The following is a 6,870-nucleotide window of genomic DNA, read 5'->3' on the forward strand; positions in this document are numbered from 1 at the left end:
TAAGTGGTTGAATTTTCTCTTGCTGACTTCACTAGCTGTTTCTGGTGGTAACAGTTGTACATTTATTCTCATTACTATGTAGTATTGCATTATACTAATTTACCACAGGGTTTGTGCTTGTTGTTTGTTTTTGTTTGTTTGATTTACCATACAAACGATGAGAGATATTTACTTTGTTACTGTTCCTTAAGTCACTTTTTTTCCTTTGGTGCTGGAGAGCTAACCCAATAATAAGAAAGTCATCTACCACTGAGCTTTATCCCCAGCCCCAATATGGCTCAACAGTGGTTCAAAGTCATCTTTGTCTGCGTAGCAAATTCCATGCCACTTTGAACTACAATAGACACTACCTCTAAAAAATAAAAAAGGGGGCACTGACATGGCACAGGAGTAAAAGTGTTTGCCTCACAATTTTGATGACCCAACTTTCATCCCCAGAACTCAAAAGAGGAGAAAACTAACTCCTCAAATTTGTCCTCTGACCTCCACATGCGCTCCCCAGCCCTTAGCATACATACATATACACAGGAAACAACAAAAACTGACATGCTCCATCACTTTCAGGGATCTTTACCTGGTGACTCAGCTTCCAGGTCTGTTACATACTAATTAGTGGAGCAGACAGTGCCTGACATCAAGTTGGTGTTTGCTGAATGAAGAATGGTCCTCCCACATCTCCTGGATGCTTAGACTCCCGGATGCTTAACTAAAATTTGAGGTATCTCAAATTCTTTGTCTTTCTGCTTGGGTGTTGTTCTAGGTCATTTTCTTTTACTTGGAATGTCCTTTCCCTCTACCTCACTACCAAAGTCTTTCAAGGTTTTCTGACATTACCTTCTTGACAAATCTTTCCCAACCGGTGGTGGTGGCACATACCTTCAATCCCAGCACTTGGGATGCAGAGGCAGGTGGATCTCTGTGAGTTAAGGCCAGCCTGATCTACAGAGTGAGTTCCAGGACAGACAGGGCTACACAGAGAAACCCTGTCTCCAAAAACAAAAACAAAACAACAACAAAAACAACAAAAAACCAAAAAGCCCTTCCTTATCACCTCAAGCTAAAATGTTTCTGTGTTTAAATTCTTAGACAATGTAGTAAGTTATACACTAGGATTGTTATTCTATGTTGTCCTGTGATAGCTACTTATACATTGATTACCTCCTGATATACATTGTTAACTTACTGAAGACTGGCCATACTTTATACATTGTATACCACTTGCATATGCTACTTATTTAATAAATCTGAATAATTGGAAAAACAATCCATTCATGATGGCTATATTAGATTTGCTGGGGTAGGAGGAGGGCTGAAGGGGATAATAGTTCACTCAAAAATGTACTGAATTCAAATGGTAGTCATTTATTTACTCGAAATTCTCTGAGCAGTTTGGGATGTGTTAAGTTACGTGGTTCTTCTAATGGTCTTACTTTGGGTAGATACACGCAGTTTGACTAAACGGTTTGGATGGCCTAGCCAACCTCAGTTAAATGCCCAGAGGTGCCGGGCAGTCGTGGCACATGCCTTTAATCCCAGCACTCGGGAGGCAGAGGCAGGCGGATCTCTGTGAGTTTGAGGCCAGCTTGGTCTACAGAGTGAGATCCAGGAAAGGCACCAAGACTACAAAGAGAAAACCTGTCTTGAAAAACAAAACAAAACAAAATGTTCAGAGTTTGGTTGTAACTACTGGATGTGACATGTCTCTAGCAAGCTAATTTTGATTCATGGGCCAGCAAAATGACTCAGTGAGTGTGGGTGCTTGCCACAAAGCCTAATGACCCGAGCTTAATCACTGGGACCCATACAGTAGAAAGAGAGAACTGATGCCTGCAAGTATCTTCTGACCTCTATATGCACACATGTCACACGTGCCTACAACACACACACACACACACACACACAAATAAATGGGAAAAAAAGGATCATTTAAATATCTTTCCATGATATCTGGCTTCCAAGAGAGTATGAATACTAAACTCCAAATTTGCACATTGTCATTTCTGCTATATTCTATTGTCAAAGCAAGTCGATGGGAAACTCACATTGTGAAAGGAAACTATATAGGGTAGGATTATTGTGGCAACTTTTGGAAGAAATTCAGCATAAAAGATTCTGGGTGGAATTTCCTTTGAACTTTGATTCAAATAAGAACTCAAAAGTATGTTGTTATCAAAGAAACCATTTCCTAGGTATTTTTCTGAATCATAATAGCCTTTATCTGGGGGCTTGGTCTGATGGTGCAAGCCTTTAATCCCTGCACTAAGAAGGCAGAGACAGGCAAATCTCTCTGAATTTGGGGTCAGCCTTATCTCTATAGTAAGTTCTACAACAGAGAAGGCTTCTTAGTGAGACCCTGTCTCACAAACAAGGATTTTGGAAGTGGGGAGGCTAGAGAGATGGCTCAGAGGTTAAGACCAGTAGTTGCTGCTCTTGCCAAAGGCCTATATTTGGTTCCTAGCATCCATATTTCCCAGTTTACAACTGCCCTTTACTACAGTTTCAGAGGATCTAATACTTTTTTTTTTTTGGCCTCTATGGGCACCTACATGCTTGTGGTGCACATCACACACACACACACACACACACACACACACACACACACAAATAAATAAAAATACATTGTTTTTAGGATTTGAGTTTCTTAGGGCCTGCTACTTGCCCAATATCACACATTAATTTGATATCATATATTAATTATACATCTGCTTCAATGATTTAAGGTAAAAATCTCAGTTCCTGGGCTGGAGTGATAGGTCTGTGGTTAAGAGCACTGGCTGCTCTTGCAGAAGACCTGAGTCCAGTTCCCAGCATCCACATGGTGGCTCACTATCATCTGTAACTCCAGTGGGAGAGGTTATGACCCCCTCCCCCATTCTGACCTACATAGGCATCTGTCACACATGTGCTACACAGACATACATTCAGGCAAACACCTATAAACATAAAAACAATAAATCTAAAAAAAAATCAAAGTTCCTATATTAACATTTTTCTTCATTTATATTTCACATTTTTAAATTGTTTTATATATATATTTATTATTGTTATTGTTATTATTGTTATTATTATTGTTGTTGTTATTATTATTATTATTATTATTCCTAGCTGTTCTGGAACTCACTATGTAGACCAAGCCGGCCTTGAACTCAGAGAGATCCTACTGCCTTTGTTTTCTTTTTTCTTTTTTTTTTTTTTTTTAAGATTTATTTATTTATTATGTATACAGTATTCTGCCTGCACATATGTCTGCAGGCCAGAAGAGGGCACCAGATCTCATTACAGATGGTTGTGAGCCACCATATGGTTGCTGGGAATTGAACTCAGGACCTCTGGAAGAGCAGTCGGTGATCTTAACCTCTGAGCCATCTCTCCAGCCCCCTGCCTTTGTTTTCTAAATGTTGGGATTTGCCCAGCATGAGCTTTCATTTTTGGCCTGCTTGCTAAGTCCCTGCTACTCTGCTTTGTGTGTTTGTATTTTGTTTCTTGGTGTGTGCATGTCTGAGAACTATGTGTGTGCAAGGCCCTCATAGGCCAGAAGAGGGCATCAGATCCCCTGGAACTGGAGTGAGTGACAGACCATTGGGAGCCTGCTGTGGGATGTTCTGTATGGCAAATGTGTTGCTGATTGGTCAATAAAACACTGATTGGCCGTTGGCCAGGCAGGAAGTGTAGGCAGGACAAGGAGGAGAATAAAGCTGGGAAGTGGAAGGCTGAGTCAGAGACACTGCCACCTGCCACTATGACAAACAGCATGTGAAGATGCCGGTAAGCCATGAGCCACGTGGCAAGGTATAGATTTATAGAAATGGATTAATTTAAGCTGTAAGAACAGTTAGCAAGAAGCCTGCCGTGGCCGTACAGTTTGTAAGCAATATAAATCTCTGTGTTTACTTGGTCGGGTCTGAGCGGCTGTGGGACTGGCAGGTGAGAGAGATTTGTCCTGACTGTGGGCCAAGCAGGAAAACTCTAGCTACAGGAGCCACCATGTATGTGCTAGGAACTGAATTCAGATCCACTGCAAGAGCAGCCAGTGCTCATAACCACTGAGCCATTTTCCACTTCCTGTATTTAGTTTTTTTGAGGGTTTTTGTTTGTTTGTTGTTTTAGCAAGGCTTCACTGTACATCATGTAGTCCATACTAACCTCCAACTCATGGCAGTCCTCCTGACTCGCCCTTCTGAGTGATATTATTGGTGCAAGCCACCTTCTTTTTTTTTTTTTTTGTTTTTTTTTTGGTTTTTCGAGACAGGGTTTCTCTGTGTTGCTTGGAGCCTTTCCTAGAACTCATTTGGTAGCCCAGGCTGGCCTCGAACTCACAGAGATCCGCCTGGCTCTACCTCCCGAGTGCTGGGATTAAAGGCGTGCGCCACCACTGCCTGGCTGCAAGCCACCTTCTTAGTTAGGCTTCTATTGCTGTGTAGAGACAACATAACCATGGCAACTCTTTTTTTTTCTTTTTCTGGTTTTACAAGACAGGGTTTCTCTGTGTAGCCTTGGCTGTCCTGGATCTCGCTCTGTAGACCAGGCTGGCCTCAAACTCACAAAGATCCGCCTGGCTCTGCCTCCCGAGTGCTGGGATTAAAGTCGTGCGCCACCACCGCCCAGCCTAATAATCTTAATTTGCAGCTTCTGCCCTTGGAATTATACTCACTTTGTGAATTAATATATTCCTAAGTTTATCTTGAGAAAACCAGTGCCACAGTATTTCCCTGATGGTCTTGTTAAAACTGTTGAGTTTTTGAAGTCTCAGCTCATTTCTGGATATCTGGAGTTTAGGGAATTAGAGTTTCCTTTGGCCCTCACACTTACAATCTGCCTGGACTGACAGACAGCCTTAAGCCTTCTTCGCTAGTGTGACAGCCTCCCAGTTTTTAGGTTATAAGAACTTTCAGGACACTTAATCTCAAATTGAATCTGGAACAGTTTCCTCGGGACAAAAAAAGGAGAAGCTGAGAACTGAGGTAACTAAGCCTGGACACCCAGTTATCACTCTAACCCATTACTCTGTTCACCAAAGTGCCTACCAGCAAATGGTTTTTTGTTTGTGTGTTGGGTTTGGGGTTGTGGTTTGCTTTCTTCTGGCTGTATGTACCTACTGAGGGAGTCCTCAGGCCTTTTAGCTTTAGATTACTATTGAAGTAGAGACTGGATGGTAGCTGTTAAGGATATCTTTTCAACTAAAATATAAATATAAATATAATAACTCTAACTTAGAGTTATAGGGTGAGAAAATTGGTTTTTGGAAAAGGAAGCTGAGAGCTGGGAGGTGGCGGCATGTGCCTTTGATCCTAGCACTCAGGAAGCCGAGGCAGGAGGATCTCTGAGCTCAAGACCAGCCTGGTCTACAGAACAAATTCCAGAACAGCCAGGGATACACAGAGAAACCCTGTCTCGAAAAACAACAACAACAAAAAAAAAAAAAAAAAAAAAAAAAAAGAATAAGAGGAGGAGGAGGAGGAGGAGGAGGAGGAGGAGGAGGAGGGTGGTTCTGCAGTTAAGATCACTAGCTGCTCTTTCAGAGGACCTAGATTTGATTCCTAGCACCCACATGATGGCTCACATCTGTCTATAATTCCAGCTCCAGGGGATTCAACACTTTATGACCTCTACAGGTACTAGACATGCACAGGGTGCACATACATACATGCAAGCCAACACTCATACAGATAAAAATAAGTATTTTTTGAAAAAGAAAGAAAAAGGGAGAGAAAAACCAGGCTTGGACACAAATGAAGGAAGAAAGGAAAGACGTCACAACTTAGGACCCATGGCCCTATCAATCTGTTATTGAGCAAACATGTAATCATTCCCCTAAATGGTATCTATAATGTGGTACAAATTCACTTATCTGCTTAAGAGACAGATGTTAAGCATCGGCAATGTATTGGGTGTTGAGGAAGGTATCGAGATTATAGCAGGGAATGGTTTAAAATGTATAATCTAGCCGGGTGGTGGTGGTGGTGGTGGTGGTGGTGGTACATGCCTTTAATCCCAGCAGAGGCAGGCGAATCTCTGTGAGTTCGAGGCCAGCCTGGGCTACAGAGCGAGTTCCAGGACAGGCTCCAAAGCTACACAGAGAAACCTTGTCTTGAAAAAACCAAAAAATAAAAAATAAAAATAAAAAATGTATAATCTAATACAGTGGCTGAAATCTCAAATAACTGGAGGGCATATTATATGTGTAAGTTTCACAAACGGCCAGTGTGGCAGCAAGTGCCTTTACCTGCTACACCATCTTGCTGGTTAATAATTGCAAGATTTTATGTGGAGCCTATTTCCTGTGAGAAACTGGTTAAAAAAAAATAGAAATGTGCCAATCCTACTAGGTCTTGCAGTACAGGCCTCTAATCCCAACTACTTGGGTAGATTAAACAGAAGGATTGGTTGGAAGTTCAAGGTTGCCTGGTTTACAGAGTAAGATCAAGGTAAACTTGGACACTTATGGAGAGTCTAACTCAAAATGGAAAAAAAAAAGTGAAGAGAGAACTGGGGAGGGGGTAGTTGGATAAATGGCTGAGTCATGAAGAGCTTTGTCTGCTCTTTCAGAGGACCCAGGTTCAACTCCTAGCAGCCTCATGGTGGTTCAATATTATCTGTAATTCTGGTCCAGGATATCTGACACTCTCTTCTGACCTCCGTGTGCACCAGGCATGCATATGGTACACAGACGTAAATATAGGCAAAGAGTCATAAACAAAGAGAGAAAGACAGACAGACAGAGACAGAAAGACACAGAGAGAGAGAGAGAGAGATACATGAGCTCATGAGTTGGGGATATAAATCAGTGATAAAGTGCCCTAGGTTCAATTTCCAGCAACACACACACACAAACAACCAGAAACCAATCAGTCATTAACCAAAAATAAAACT

The sequence above is a fragment of the Peromyscus eremicus genome, chromosome 22 (genome assembly GCF_949786415.1).
Source record: "Peromyscus eremicus chromosome 22, PerEre_H2_v1, whole genome shotgun sequence".
NCBI lineage: Eukaryota > Metazoa > Chordata > Mammalia > Rodentia > Cricetidae > Peromyscus > Peromyscus eremicus.